Consider the following 13,487-nt stretch of genomic DNA (forward strand, 5'->3'; position numbering starts at 1 on the left):
TCTCTCTCGATGTACGACCTACACGTACCGTGATCCACGACTGCTGTCCCGAGTTGGCTTCCATGACTGGTCCATCCACGCGACCAGGACCATTCGCTACGTACGCCGGATCCTCGGACAGACTCTGTTTATCCCTATCGTCGTTAAAGACATGCGTTCATGGAACGTTGAAAAGAACAACGATGCGTAAGTGCGGACAGAGAGGATAACTGGGACATTCTTAGGTTGCATTCTCCTCCGTACATTGAAATGATAGCAATATATAGGGACAATGCTTAATTTTCACTGGCTACTTTCGTGAGATCTCCTCAAGCTGGAAAGCAGTGCTCTAACGAACGCTAAATAATTCCGTGTTCCTCTCGGGACACGGTGTCCTTGGTGATTTTCGTGAGCTGCCTCGCAAACGCGCGCGCCTCTAATTCATCCGGTTCGCGCGCAATCCGATCCTACGCGGCGCCGCAGACGCGATCGTCAACGAAGGAGGGGTCCGTCCGCGCAGCGGATCCGTGTCTGCCTTTTTCCACTGTGCATAATACAGGTGCAGGACAGATAGGACAAGATCTCCGGGATGATATTGGGACGAGAGCGAGCGAGAGGGGTAACACACCACCGGCGGCAGAGCAAGGCGAATCCGCTAGGGGAGAGGAGGAGGTGGTGGGATGGTGAGTACGGGAGCACAAGGGGGAGAGCGAGAACGAGAAAGAGAGAGAGAGAGAGAGAGAGAGAGAGGCACAGTAAAGAGGGGGATAGGAGGAGAAGAGGGCATAGAGCAGCTGAATAGGAAGCGACACAATGGACCTGGGTGGCTGTGGAGGCGTGTTATCAAATGGGTTCCTCATTCACATACTGCGGCCTGAGCTACCTGTGTCTGTCTGTACCGGTGTCTGTCTGTTATACTTATTCATACCGCCCATTGTGTCCTCCACTGTTGAGTCGAGTTCAGTTCAGTTGAGAACGCGATGGAACGTGCCACAATGCACGAATATGGGCTGCGCCGCACCTCCCCCGCTCCCCCGCTTCCCACCCCCCGCCGCTCCTTCTGTACCCGTCCACCGCCCGCGCATCCCCACAGCTCGTACACCTCTCTCTCTCTCTCTCTCTCTCTCCCCCCTCTCTCTCTCACTCTCTTTGCCATTTGCCACCCACGGTCCAACCCGCGTCGGATTCGCCGGGGCCGAGTGAAAAGAAAATTGCGTCGGGAAATTGTATCCGCGAGAAAACCCGACCGATAATGCGGAGTTCTTGAAGCGTACACGTCGCGGGATCTCTCCGCCTTGGCGGCAGTGGCGGCGGCGGCGGCGGCGGCGGCGAAGGCGACTGCTGTTACTGCTGCGGAGGCGGCTGCAACGGCAACGACGGTGGTCGTCGAATCCTGCCAACCGCCTCGTTAGACGAACGCGAGTTTCCGCGGGGAACGATCAATGCCCCCTGCTCCCCTCCCCTTGTCCCGCGGATCCCGTCCGGAATTCCGGGACGCACATGATACTCGCCGGTGAATCCGACGCGTATTGCCGCGATGCGGCACTTCGGATGAGAGCGACAAAGCGAAGTTGAGATTACGCGGAACGAGAGTCCCGGTATGCGAGGCCGCGAGACGACGTTACCCTTTTCCGCTCTGACTGATAATTTCATTATCCTATTATATCAGATCCAACACTATAGCTGCTTAATTTCTTTGATTTCTTTTCTTTCATCTTGACTTTCTTTTCCCTTTATTTACATTTCGCCCATGTTTCACGGGTTGGTCTCGAGAGCGCGACGATGAAATTACTCCAAGTTACGATAGAACGGTCCGCTTCTCCCACTGAGCGAAAGGCAAAGGGGTACGTTTACCCGAAAAACGATAAACGAGGAGAAAATTCGAAAGGAGGGAAAGAGGCATTCGCACGGACGTTTCTTGTCGAGGCCGCGCGATGTGGGAAGAGAAAAGAGAGGAACGTAATACGTAACGTATAAACGGCCATAGGGCCCTGGATGAGCCGCGCGCGGACGCAACGGCATACAAAACTCGCTCAATACGTCATTCAGCCGAAGAATACGCCTCGTTCTCGCCATTTTGCTCCCAGAATGAGAGTTTCAAAGGGAATTAAGGATTCAAAGGCATCTTTTGCGCGGCGCGCATAAAACGTCCAGCCACCGCGGCTCCGCGTCTCTCCCTCTCTCTCTCTGCCCCTCCTCGCTCTCTCTCTCTCTCTCTCTCTCTCTCTCTCTCTCTCTCTCTGTCTGTCGCGCTCTTTCTCTCCGACGCTCCTTATCTACTTCCGTCTTTCCCTTTTCTCCTTCTATAACTCCTCGTATGCGTCGCCTTCATTTCTACAACGTTCTCAAGAGGAGTATGAATCGGTGAAGCACTGAAGCAAGCGCGCGTCGCGCCTGCACGATACCTACAGAAGAATGCTAACTCGTCGAACGAAGTATCTGGTCCGTATTCCCAAGGCGTATTTAGCGAGAAACGCGTCTGTCAGATACTTATCTCACGTTGACATCGAATGCGGTTTCCGCACGAGGCGAATAAAATTCAGAATCAAAGCGTGGCCTTACTTAACCCTCTACTGTCCAAATTTATTTCTTATGTTTAAACAATTTTTCATGTATATAAGATGTTTCAAATTAAAATACTCAACATATATAAAGTAAAATTTTATTTTTCTAGTTTTTTTATTTTTTCAAAATAGGTGATGTAAATATCAACTTCTTATCGCTGCCAACATACTAAAAAAGGCAGTCATATTGTGATTTCCACATTACATCGGTCAAGACAGGAACAACATGTTAGAAGTAAATAATGATAAAACTGGATTGTGATTTCAGTCACAGTGAACAGTAGAGGATTAGTACTTCAATACCCACCTAAATCCAGATAAACACACTCAAAGAAAAACACGACAGCAATTATGTAAGTAATAATTATATAAATATGTAAAATTATAATATATATAATTTGATAAACTATATGTATATTTTTTAATATGAATAAAAAAATATGAATAAATAAACTATATACAATTATTCTATATACAAATATTATATATATATATATATATATATATATATATATATATATATATATATATATATATATATATATATATATATATATATATATATATATATATATATATATATATATATATATATATATATATATATATATATATATATATATATATATATATATATATATATCGTCACTCTATGCGATAAAAATATGAGTGTCATAGGACCATTCATAAGATATACAACCCTTAAAAATCGTCTAATAAAGTTGCAGCAAAATATTGCGACCAAGATGCTCTCCAATTTTCAATTTCCTGTATTCAATTTCATAATTAATTTTGTCATAAAACCAAAGTCATCACGTGTATATTACAAGTATATAACTTTTAAAGTGTACTCCTTTGTACCGTTTCCAAAGAAATGAACTCTTTCAAAAAAGTTTCAAGTCCGACAAATGGCGCCACCAAAAATAATTAAAGAATACAATTTATTATATAAATAAGATATTTTTATTCGAATTGAATTATTTATACCATATCATTCAAGTTCTCGTTGGGAATGATAAAATCATAACAGTGGCCGTATCTGAGGTATTAGATGCATATATAATAATACAATATGACAAAACGGGTCACTTTGAAACTTAAATATTTGTAATTTACTACGTGGTTATTTTTTTTATGACAAAATTAATTGGAAAATCGAATATGAAAAAGTTGGGAAGCATCGTCTATAGTTATTTATCGCCTATAGCTGCAGTTTTTACGTACTTTTTCTGTCTATCTGGGTGAGCGCGTACATTTTTCACTTTACTTTAGATATCTACCTAAAAAATTTGACTCTATTTTTAGCCTTACTATTTCACTCAATTATTATTATATACTATTTTGATACTCTGAAATCTACATCAATCTCTTTTGATTCTTTTAACTTATCCGAGTTGAAATTTTTATTCTACTTTCAATTTCACTATTCCATTCAACACCTATTTTGATATTCTGAAGCCTATAATACAACCTATTTTGACGCTAAAGAAAATGAAGAGACATTTTGGACATCATCAGAATCAAAGTAAGAATAAATTGTATCATTAAAATTAAATCTACTTTGCTAACTTAACTTTTACTGCGTTGTAGGATTCAAAGTTTAATATATGGCCAAAATTTCGATTACGGTAGTCTACCACTGTAGATATATATTCCACCAAGATATGTATTTTTCTTGAAAATACATATAATATAAACAGCAGACTACTTGTAATACAAAAATTTATGTAACTTTGGCTAATGATATATTGTCTTGAAATTACATCTGTGAATCACGCGTCTAATAAAGCTTGTTAACAACGAGTGCTCGGAATTCTATCTCGCGAAATATCTAAAGAATTTTTTCATTAACAAGTACTATTACATGACCACTCGCGGTTGCTAATAAATCAAAAAATGAAACAAGAAAACGAGGACGTACCAATAAGATCTCCTAAACGTCCACGTCATCGTTCAAACAGCTGGTCAATTTCTAAGGAATCCTAAATCCGCGCGTACTTGTGCATTGCCGGGGAGGGAAAAAAAAAATCGGGAAGTGGAACACGGCCGGCTCGCCCTTCACATTTTGACGTAGTTCTGACAAAAAATGGCCCGCGCATACGCACCCTCATAATCCCTCCCTCCGCGATGATGACCTTTTTCTATCTTCCGGCGTTCGCGCGGAACAAATTCGGAACGACGATAACTGTTTGCGCTGTGAGATAACAAAGAGGGGTACACGAGCGGGCCAGTCGTGCCGGCTGTCTAGGATTGCCCGATTAACATAAAAATGCGGCGGCTCGTAAAAGACCACCGTATACATACATATATTACGAGCATTATGTATGGCCAGGGGGATGGAGGGGAGGGGAGGTTATAGTTTCTGATTGTTATTCATGTATGGTCATGGTAGCCGCGTCCGGCACTCGCATCGACGCGTGTGTCGAGTCAATATAATGCCAACGCACACAGAACGATGTGTATGTTACGCGGTACAAACACAAAAGCGAAAGATACAGAATGGTAGTGTGATGGCAGATTGCCGGTCGTGCGTTTTCATTTTCTCGCGCACTGACCGACTCGTTATTTCGCGAAACACACGTGTCGAGAGAATTTTCTTTGCAAATTTGTGCTCGTCAGTTCTCCCGTTACCGAGAGAGCGTCTATGTTCTCTAAAGATAATTCCCCCTTCGCCCGATGACGCTCTCCTTTCAGCTTTAACGAGACGTAACGGGCGCCCGTGTGCGCGCACACGCGAGAAAAAGAAGACTTAAATGTTTACTCATCCACGGAGCGCTCAGAATTAAAAGGATGAGAGTGCCACTTACCGAGCTGCACCGCGCTGCAAAAGCCAGGGGACCTGAGACAGAAAACCAAAAGAATGCCTTACGATAAACAGACGTTCCACAGAAAATGCATTATAATAAATTGTCACAGATATGTTGATATGTTTGATAACCATGAGAAAATTGTGATAACAGATAAATTTTCATGATTTTCATTACGTGAGACAATCAATAATGGAAATTCTTTGCAATTCTCTTAATTATATTTATGTATAAAGTAGATACCGTATTGAATTAATTATTTATATCAATATAATAATGTAAATCTTTTGTTACATTAATGCTGCAACAAATTTACTATAAGTTTTATTCAGATCCATTTAACATTTATTTTGATATTCTGAAGCTTATAATACAGCCTATTTTGACGCTAAAAAATGAAAAAGAAATTTTAGATATCATCAGAGTTAAAGAAAAAATAAATCATTAAAATTAGACTTACTGTGCTAACTTAGCTCCTACTGCGTTGTAGAATTCAAAGTTTAACATAAAGTCAAAATTTCGACTCGGGAATAAATAAAAAATCGCGAAATGATGTTTTTACAACATAGATATCTTTTTCCCTAAGTTTTATTAAGATCGGAATAATATTACAGTCAAAAATAGAAATAAGTGAAAAATAGAAATGTTTAATTAAATGGAAAATAGAAATGATATAGAAATAATTGTAATTAATAGAAATATAATAATATTAATAGTAAAAAATAGAAATGTGTAATTAAATGGAAAATAGAAATAATATAGTTAAAAATAAAAAAAATTATTTAGCAGCAATCAAGTTTTTCATTTCGAAATTTAATATTAATATTCTTCATCGTGAGTGAATAAATTTAAGCGACGCGTTAGTTAGAATGAAGTTTATTCAAATATATATGATACGTTCTATTTTGGATAATAATAAATATGGATAAATATTAATAATAAATATTGATATAATACACTCTATTTTGGATAGAAAGTAATTTTCATTCATAAAATGATTAAAATCAAGCATATAAACTGACGAGATAAAATTGACCACTATCTAAAAACCGGCAGGATTGTGAAGATCTCTCGCGGAGAGATGCTGAAACTATTAATTAAGATATATATTTTATACGCGACTTTTTTACTCTGAATTGCTAACAAACTTAAACCGTTGCCAGAGCAAGATGGCCACATTGTGGCATGTTTGTATTTCAATTATCACAGAAGAAAATATACAATTAACAGGATCGCTGCGAGTATAAAAAAATACTATTAGAAAAATATTTTCTATCATATTTGTATAGTTAATCACAACAATTGATTACCTGAGAAATTGTAACTTCAAAATTCTGAAAAATATGCTATCTGATTCCGATCTGTCCTACACGGAAAAAAAATTTAGTTGAATTAACTAAATATCTGGTCGAATATGGACGATCCAGAAATTTCGATTGAAGTAATCCGAATTCTGTTTAAGTTAATAAGATTTTTGGTAGACTAACCAAATATGTTTAGTTATTTAACGTCTAGCAAAAATCTTGTTAACTTAAACAAAATTCGAATTACTTCAATCGGAATTTCTGAATCATTCATATTCGACCAAATATTTGGTTCATTCAACCAAATCTTTTTTTTCCGTGTACATAAGTAATATTAATAATTATTAGTGGTAACTATCAATCATGATAATTTAGATATATAAATATATATATATATATATATATATATATAAACAATATACAAACATTATATCTCTTTGCGTATATCGAGACTGAGAATTACCGCTGATTTTCAATTTTTGCACAATGTCCGATAAAATCTTGCCACGTTTATTTGTATAGAAACGGATTCGGAAACACACAAAGAAGAGAATCGAATCATTCGCCGCACGGCCTTCTTCATCGCGATATCGGTATTCTCCCTATCTACCTCTCTACGCAGGCCACGCATACACCTGCGTTATATTTTCTTTTTACACTCGTCTCTTCTCGGCACGCGAAAGAGAGAAGGAGAAAGCACGCGACATGGTCGCGCATACACACCCCCAGTTTGAGCATTGCTGAGGCCTTATCGGCAGTTATCGGGCCGTGATGTCACACAATGGGGCAGACAATGCTCGGGACAATACACCCCCTGCCTGCTTCTAGACTCTATCCGGCCCTCACAGGGGGCACCCCCCGCCTGCCCGCCGCCCATCCGGCCACCCACCGCCGTCGACTTCTCTCTCCTCTCTTGGAATCAGCACATCCCCTCCCCCCTCCCAACTTAATAAACATAATAGCTGACTATGCCGCCCCGCGGTCACAATGAGAGCTCCGCGCAAAGAGATACCGAAGATACGAGGCACCGGCATTGTACGCCCTGCTCTTTCCCGGCTTCCCCGCCGAACGGATTACGCCGACAGACGTGCCGTCGCGGATTTACCATTCACGAAAAACCTCTCGACAGAGAAATGGAGAGAGAGGGAGAGGGAGCTTTGTCACTCAGAAGACATAGAGATTCGTCTGAACTCGCAATCAGACAATACGGGGAGTCAATTAAGAACAATTTAATGAAATTAATTTGAGTCAATTAAGAATAATTTAATGAAATTAATTTGTGTAAGTTATTATATATATTTGTAGAAACTTAATCTACCCTATTTATATATAACAAGAAATGTTTCTTTCAGAGAAATAGAGAGAGAGAGAGAGGGAGCTTTGTCACTCAGAAGACATAGAGATTCGTCTGAACTCGCAATCAGACAATACGGGGAGTCAATTAAGAACAATTTAATGAAATTAATTTGAGTCAATTAAGAATAATTTAATGAAATTAATTTGTGTAAGTTATTATATATATTTGTAGAAACTTAATCTACCCTATTTATATATAACAAGAAATGTTTCTTTCCCGTAAAGAGATAATAAATAAACAAATAATTGCAAGCGCTCGCAATTATCCTGTTATTTTCTAACAGATAAGACCCCTGAAAAGAGAGAGAGAGAGTAGTTGAAGTAGAGTGTTGTAGAATTATCAGGAGTCACTTTCTATTTTATAGTCAACGTAGAGAAACGACTGTCACAATCCTCTTAGTATGAGCGGACGATTAATTTCGAGGTGACTAATGAGTTAAGACAAGCAATCGAGATGAGAGGGAGAGAAATTAAGTTTCGATTTGTGCGATGGATTCTTCCGGCACGAGCGATGTCTCGCCCGAGCATGTGACTTCAGAGGGTGAATTGCCGTACGCATCATCGAATCGACTCCACGCCCTTGTGTATATAACTCCCACTCTACTCGACCTACCGCGGGCTCGAGCCACCCTTTGCGGCTGAACAATATGCTCACCCTCCCCGCCACCGTGTAATTACTCTAAACCACGTGCCGCCGCAACAAGGGAAATAGAGAGAGAGAGAGAGAGAGAGAGAGAGGGGGGAGGAAGTGTAGAGCGAACACGAGCTGATGCACAAACCATTGAAAAATGTAGTCGAGCGCCCATTATTTCGAGAACTTTTCACTTTAAGCGCATCCACGCGCACGACGAGACGTGTTGCGATCGTGTCCGAAATGAGTCGTGGTCGAAAGTCTCTCCAACCCGTCTGTCCGCCCACTCGCCTGCAAATGCGCTCGCGTTGTCACCCCTTTCGCACTGAAAGGCGTTTTATCACAGAATTATAAAATATGATTATAAATATGCAGCAAGCTCGGGAATTTATCCGTCCAGCTTCCTAATTTTCAAATTAGAAAGTACTTACGAATGTATTATTCTACTGAAATATACGAATAGTAGAAGAATTTAAGATATATTTAAGAACCTATTTTTTATCCTTGAGTAAGCGCTTAATTGTTATATACAGAATGTCTCATTTTAGTTGCACACCTCAAGTATCTAAAAAAATAAAACATTATAGAAAAAATCTATCAAATCAGAAGTTATAGGGAAAAGGAAATCAGGAATTTTTTAAGGGGAAAAAAATAGTAATATTTACTTGACTTTGAAATAATTTTGAAAAGACTTATTAAGATCGATTTTAATTTTTTAAATGGAATTATATGGTTTCTTAACATACACAAATCAATTCCTCTAGTCATTTTATAAAAGTACTAAAATGATCGAAAAGTGAATACTTTTCGGGATATTTCATATTTTATATAGATACTTTTCAGTACACAAGATATAAAATATATAGCAAACTATTCTCTCTTTTCGACAATCTCACTTGAATATTTTTATACGTAGAATAACGAGAAAATATAACTTTATAACTTTGATATATTTTTTCTATAAGGTATTGTTTTTAAGATATTTGACTTGCGCAGTTAAAATGGGCAATCCCATATATATAATTTTTAATTTTTAGTAGTAAACTAAGATATATTTTAAACATAAAAATAATCACTTTTAAGCAAATTACAAGTTAAATGTTCATACTTAAAAAATATTTCATTTTATATGTTTCATTAGGGAAACATTCGTTTATTTATATGTTTGGATCAGTTTGACCACCACGCGTCCACTTACGCGAGATAGATATTTATAACAAAATGTAAGATATAAAAGATTGATATTGAAAATATAGTAGACATACCTAAATAATATTTTATATAATTAATATTCCTATATGAAAAAATATACAGAGTCTGCCAATGAAAACTTTCCATCACGATTATTCTGTAACCAATTGATTTTTATAAAAAATGCCAATCTACGTCAATATTGTTTTTAAGGAAGCTATATGATTGTGATAAATTTAACTATATTACTTAATCCCCTTAATTAGGATAGCTACCTTTTAAGAAATCTTAAATAGAAATAGAAGACAAATAATATATCATTTCAAAAATATTTTAATTCTCTCCACACAAAAGTGTTTATTTATTAAATTTGAGTAAATATTTTTTGAAAAATTGCATTTGGAAATTTTGGGTACAAAAATTTGAAAAAAAAAAATAGATATGTTTACAATTTAGAGAAAGATTTATTTTATTAAATATTTAAAGTGCCCCCCGTTTCTCAATTAACCTAAGCATGAGTTACGTTGTCAGCAAAACAATAAAATAATTCTAATAGAACAATCCTTGCAAAAAATCTTACAAGATCTATGTCGTGTTATAATGAATAAGTGTTGTCGGACTGTAAATACTTTAAAATGTTCGTAGCAATTTATAACAAAGATTTTATAATTGTATGGAGTTTGGTGAACGGCACTTTGAACATATTTTAATCAAATAAATCTTTCTCTAAATTGAGAATTTTCAATTTTCTGTATCCACAAATGCGATTTTTAAAAATTAAAAAATTAAAAAAGCTAAACCTTTGTGAAGAGAATTAAAATACTTTTCACCTTTGTGAAGAATTAAAATACTCTTCACCTTTGTGAAAAGAATTAAAATATTTTTGAAATGATATATTATTTGACTTCTATTGTTATTTAAGATTTCTTGGGGAGTATCTACCCCGATTAAGAGGATGAAGTAATATAGTTAAATTTATCACAATCATACAGCCTCCTTAAAAGCAATATTGACGTGTATCGGCATTTTTGACAAAAATCAATTGGTTGCAGAATAATCGAGGTGGAAAGTTTTCGTTGGCGGATCCTGTATATTATATAGCGATGTCTTGTTAACTGAATAGAAACGGCCGGGATATCCTGCATAATTTGCGGTGTTTGATATCGACAGACGGATATTTTCACGTGCCATCTTGTGCGAGAGCGCGCGCGATCTCCGGCGCCGCGACACCGATCGTATCTTCGAAACGGCATCGGAGAAACGTTAATTAAGCGAACAGATGCGCCGAGGAAATAGTAAATCATACAACCCTGCGCAAATAGAGACCGTTCGCAGCGTCGAGCGTCGTATCGTCGCTGGGTTATCGGGATAATGATAAATCGCTCGTTCAAACGGACCCCTACCTCGGGGCCACATTATAACTCTCTCTCTCGCTGAAAGGGTCGCGGGAATACACACCCCTGTGCTGGAGCAGCATAAAGCGAACTCAAACATAGCGCCGTCTAAAGAGCTAAAAATTCTTATCGAGTTGAATGCGGGCTCGGGAGAGTGGCAGCTGGCTGTTTCTCAATTAAAAAAGAAAAAGGAAAGGCGCATCTAATTTTTGTAATTAATACGTTCGTTGGAAGGATTTTTGTCGCTCCCGCGCGAAATAAAATCCAATTCGCCAAAGGCGTCAAGAATCGCGTTCCGAAGAGCTCCTCTCATCGCAACATTCCCAAGGAATTTAAATTTCTCCGCGCGTCCCCCCCCCCTCCCCCCTCTGACGTTCCCAATGGTACTTGCACGATTTAGGGTAGTTGTATCGTGAAGCGATGTATCGTATTCTCAGAAGCTCATTAAGCAAGCAACTTATAAATTTACTATTTATCGAACAAAGTTATGTTTTTATATATTTATTTGTATAATAAATGTTAATTGTGTTAATTTGGAGAACTAAGTTCAGATAAATGTACAAAGTACTCAAAAAAAGTTCAAGACTTGTAGGTATAGATAGCTTATATTTATATCTAATAATATAGATATTATATATATAAATACAGAATATATATATATATATATATATATATATATATATATATATATAAGTAAATATAAATATAAGTAATACTCATTATACTGAGTGAAAAAGTTTAGTAACATAGATCGAAAAATCAACCCTTCCAGAGTTACAAACGTTTTTCGCTTTTGATAATGTGGCAAGATACTCATTTGTTCATTCACCGCGTATTCACGGCGCATAATGAATGGAAATAAAGAAAAGAAAACACTCAGTAGCCGGCATTTATTACAGCATTCATCAATTTTCGCGCGCGATACCTTTGTTTGAATATCATCAAATATCAAAAGGAATGTCTATGAGTATTTATTAATTATTTATTAATTATTTATCAGTTATTATTTATTATTTCCTTATTCGTTTTCTTTTAAAGCCCCATACACTTCAGTACCCAACAATATCCGATAACTTCCCGACAAAAGTGTGGAGTGGCGACATTTCGCGATTTTGTATACGAAAAAAAAAAGAATAACTTTCCTAGTGTCAACTATAAAATAATAAAATTTAACATAGCTTTTACTTCTGGCTTCAGTAACCAATTTCTTGCTGACTTAATTTTCAGTAATTAATTTTACGTTAACTTATCATCATACATTAGCACTACGATTCGTTGCATGAGAAAAATGCATTTTTTGGCAACGAGTCGGTAGGTCAGCGCAACCAAAAATTGCTTCTTGAAGCCAGGAAAAGCTATGCGATATTTTATTATTTTTCTGGTTGATTCTTCTTTTTTCTTATATATCCACTGTTCTTTTCAAGATAAATATTAAAAAAGCAACATAACTCTGGGACCATCTAGACCAGATCTCTTCTATAATATTTCAACTGTATATCTGATATACTAGTTTTTCATCAAATTCTCACGAAACTCGTTTCATGATACAACTATCTTAACCATGCGGCAGCGCTTCTTCCGAATCGCCGGGCTCGTCGGCTTCATCAGCCGGATTGGAGCCCGCAATTGCGGGATTCATGTCGGCGGCGCATTAACAAGTAATTAACCACATCGGTCGATTCGATAGATAATCCGGAAGACGGCAGTAAAACAAGGTAACCTCGTGGGATTGGCGCCAGTAGTGGCGGCGGCGACAAAGACGACGGCGGTGGTAGCGCGGTTGTGTAACAGTGGTGGTGGTGATAGTGGTGGTGGAGGTGGCAGTGGTGGCGTCGGAACCGCCCCGGCTTTGCAAGCCCGGCGAATAGAGTGACAATGCTGCCACGAGATTCACAGTTCTCTACCACCCCTTTGTCTTTCCCCTCTTTACTCTCGGTCTCTCGCACGCGCTCTCGCCCCCTTTCATACCATTTGCAACTTTCCGGCCTCCCTCGCGTGTCCTACCCTCTCCTCTCCTCTTCCCCAGCGGCGGCCCTCTTTCTATCTTGCCATCCGCGAGCCTCTTTATCTCCTCTGTGCGCCGTTGCATTCCCAGCGGGTGCATACCTTGAGGCAAATCCTCGCGAAGCGATTATCATCGTCAAACGCGCGGATCGAGAACGCGCGCGCCCAGTCTCGCAGAGAGTTACAGCTGAGGAGTGAGGAGGGGGAAATATAATTTCCCACTCGCGCCCACGGATAAGTCGTTGGTAATTAAACGC

Source organism: Odontomachus brunneus, unplaced genomic scaffold (assembly GCF_010583005.1).
Source record: "Odontomachus brunneus isolate Ranch 3 - 2012 unplaced genomic scaffold, Obru_v1 Obru_scaffold_123, whole genome shotgun sequence".
NCBI lineage: Eukaryota > Metazoa > Arthropoda > Insecta > Hymenoptera > Formicidae > Odontomachus > Odontomachus brunneus.